Below are 3,259 nucleotides of genomic sequence, written 5' to 3' on the forward strand. Positions count from 1 at the left end.
GGGGGGGGGAGTAGGCATAATGGAGGTCAGTTTTTGTGAGATAATTTACTGTTCCTGATGATAGCAGAGGGTAAATTTCGTAAGGAAGTTATCTTATCACGTAATTGCTAGTGGTGGTCATGGTAGGCGGGGTGCTGGGGGAATTGACAAGGAAGTTGGTGTGTTGATAGAGGTTGTCGTTTTTGTTGTTGTGTAGTACTTGCTGGGAACATAGCTGGACAGTAGACATCCATGGGAGGTTGTAAGTATTAATAGAGTAGATAGTTGAAGAAAAAAGCAACCTTATCATTTACGGCAACAAATAGATAGATAGATAGATAGATAGATAGATAGACAGACAGATAGATAAGATAGAATAATAGATAGATGTGTGTATTATGTATGTGTTTGTCCCCCACCACCGCTTGACAATTGAGAACCAGTGTTGGTTTGTTTAGGTTCCCGTATCTTCGTTGAAAACAGTAGAATAAGTATCAAGCTTTTCTTTTTTGTTTTCGTTTTACAGAAACTAAGTGCTTTTGTGAACTTCTTAGAATAAACTCTTCACAGTGGTCCCCATGCATTCCCGCACGCCAATGACCGAAACAAGTAAAAGATATAGCTGTTATATCTAGCAAATGGAATGACTGCACGGTGGTCATTCATTGCCTTACATAATATTGTTTTGATAGAGATAATGGGTGGGTGGGGGTTTGTCATCACGATTTTATTATTTATTTAACGTAAAAGCGGTGTTATTGTATGGGGCTGAGACATGGCGAACAACAGTTAAGTCAAATAAGTAAATACAATCATTCATCAACAGGTGCTTGCGTAGTATACTTAAAATCAGATGGCCCGAACACATAAGCAATATGGAGCTATGGCAAAGAACGAATCAAGTTTCGATTAGGGAGCAAATATTTAAGAAGAATTGGAATTGGTAGCACAATTAGAAAGGACACACCAAATGTAGGGAAAAGTGCTTTGCAATGGAATCCGGATGGATATAGAAAGAGGAGTAGGCCTAAGAACTCGTGGCGTAGGCATAAGAATTCGTTGCGTAGATCAACACAAAAGGAACTAGAGAAAGGGGGACATTCATGGCAGAGTATAAGTACAGAAGCGGAAAATTATGCGACATGGAATTCAATTCTAAGTGGCCTATACTCTGCGTTGGAGGGTTAAAGGCAAGAAAGAAATAAGGAATGGGAAGTAACTGTTACTTACCATAATGATCAGCACACTGAATTACTGAATTTAGTTTTCAAATTTATTTCTACTTAAACGTGGATATTCTGTTAGAACAGACTAATCCGCGATAGATCCCATGAGAGAAAGTCTCGTATAGGTTTTTGATAAAGAAAGCACGACTGTTTGGCGGTTTGTTCTGCACCAAAAGCCTATCTGTCGCTAATATGTATAATAATTTTTAAGTGTACTGCAATACCTCAACGATGTACTTTTTTAATTGAAAAAAATAATTAATTAATTGAACAAAATGAATGTTAAACTTTGATGATAATTGCTTTAGAAGTTTAATTACTGCCACATACCTGGATAATTGTGTGTTTGCGTGCGCATGCGTGTATGTACGCACGTGTGTTTGTTTACGTCTCGAGATCGTCCAGTTTCTGTCAATAAATCGCCTCGCTTTCTTTCGTGCCTTCAAAGACGCACGAAGTAAGAAATCCCTGTTTTTGAAAGAAAAAAAAAAAAAAAAAAAAAAAAAAAAAAAAAACACAAAACAGGTAAGTGTTAACGAGAAGAACGACATTTGGCTGTAAAAATGACCTCAATAACAAATTCGTTCATCTCGCGCAAACTTGGCAAAAGCGACCGTAAAACGAACCAACACACACACACACACACACACACTCGAGTGAGTGGACAAACGAAGCAGAAAGGCACTCGGACCAATTTAGTGAGAGCTCCGATTATTAAAACAGTTTGATTCAGTTCCATGAGACTTAAATTTCGCGGGCCCCTAACAGAAGCCCGTCTCTTATAGACACGGATTAAGAAAACGAAACCCGTCCAATCATGAATGCATGGATTTATTTATTTATTCATTTTTCGTTTTCTTCCAATCCCCAATAGATTGTTTTTTCCTCACGGTTGTAGTTTTACATGTTGATGACGCATGTTGCATTAATTTTTTCGAAAAACTAATAATAATCAAGATAGAAGCATTTAAAGCTACATATCTTTAACCAATGTAATTAGTCCAGTGTCTCCACGAGCGGAATCGAAACTATTTGGTGTCAGAGTTGCCATGGCAACAAACACTCATTCGCTCACTTTCACACAAACATACACACACACACACACTCACTCACTCACACATATTTCATATCTTGTAAGTTACTTGGTGACTTCACAAGTTCTGGTGCCACGTAAAATGCCCCCAGTACACTCTGTAAAGTGGGTGGCATTAGGAAGAGCATTAGGAAGAGCCATAAGAAACCATGCCAAAGCAGACAGTCTTGGAGCAGTCTTCTGGCTTACCAGCTGCTGAACAAATCGTCCAACCCATGCCAGCATGGAAAACAGACATTAAATGATAATGGTGATGATGATGATGATATATATATAGACATACACACCCACACGGCTCAGTCAAAGGTTGAACATGTATCTCATGTAACCCACATGAGATTTTTTCCTGGTTCTCTCCTTTTTCTTTCTTTTCCTCTCTTCCCTGTCTTTCCCTGGAATTTCCTCTTGTATCCAACAAAGGGACAGTTGCATATGTTATCCTTTTATTCTATGACTTTTTACCTTCCTAATAACATTTACTGTGATACCTTTGATTTCAGTTGTTTTTGTTATTTGTATTTGTTTTTATACATATAAACGCTACATTAAATAATACTTGATATATAAAACATATTGTGAAGATTTTCTTCTAATCTGATGGAGATTAAACCAGTGAAATATTGGATTTTATTAATCCCTAATGAGGACATGACATCCTTGAAATGACTGTATATATATATATATATATCATCATCATCATCATCATCATCGTTTAACGTCCGCTTTCCATGCTAGCATGGGTTGGACGATTTGACTGAGGACTGGTGCAACCGGATGGCTACACCAGGCTCCAATCTAATTTGGCAGAGTTTCTACAGCTGGATGCCCTTCCTAACGCCAACCACTCAGAGAGTGTAGTGGGTGCTTTTACGTGTCACCCGCACGAAAACGGCCACGCTCGAAATGGTGTCTTTTATGTGCCACCCACACAAGAGCCAGTCCAGGGGCACTGGCAACGATC

At 38.5% G+C, this 3,259-nt stretch overlaps 2 protein-coding genes across 7 annotated transcripts in view; one reads left to right on the forward strand and one right to left on the reverse strand.

The window, feature by feature from the left end:
* LOC106879650 (uncharacterized) overlaps nucleotides 1–3,259 on the reverse strand; it is a 46,709-nt gene that overhangs the window by 23,752 nt on the left and 19,698 nt on the right. For 2 of the 3 annotated variants that reach the window (XR_008266898.1, XR_008266897.1), the window contains exon 2: nucleotides 1,210–1,673. The gene's annotated coding sequence lies outside the window, so the exon portion shown is untranslated. The remainder of the gene's footprint in view (nucleotides 1–1,209; nucleotides 1,674–3,259) is intronic. The other variant, XR_008266899.1, reaches the window with a different exon arrangement.
* LOC106879648 (heme oxygenase 1) overlaps nucleotides 1–3,259 on the forward strand; it is a 21,944-nt gene that overhangs the window by 16,713 nt on the left and 1,972 nt on the right. Inside the window, exon 1 of one of the 4 annotated variants that reach the window (XM_052977206.1) lies at nucleotides 1,652–1,730. The exons of the other annotated variants lie outside the window; for them this stretch is intronic. The gene's annotated coding sequence lies outside the window, so the exon portion shown is untranslated. Of the gene's footprint in view, nucleotides 1–1,651; nucleotides 1,731–3,259 lie in introns of those variants that run through there. 4 annotated transcript variants of the gene reach the window in all.

This window comes from Octopus bimaculoides, chromosome 27, assembly GCF_001194135.2.
Source record: "Octopus bimaculoides isolate UCB-OBI-ISO-001 chromosome 27, ASM119413v2, whole genome shotgun sequence".
Taxonomy (NCBI): Eukaryota; Metazoa; Mollusca; class Cephalopoda; order Octopoda; family Octopodidae; genus Octopus; species Octopus bimaculoides.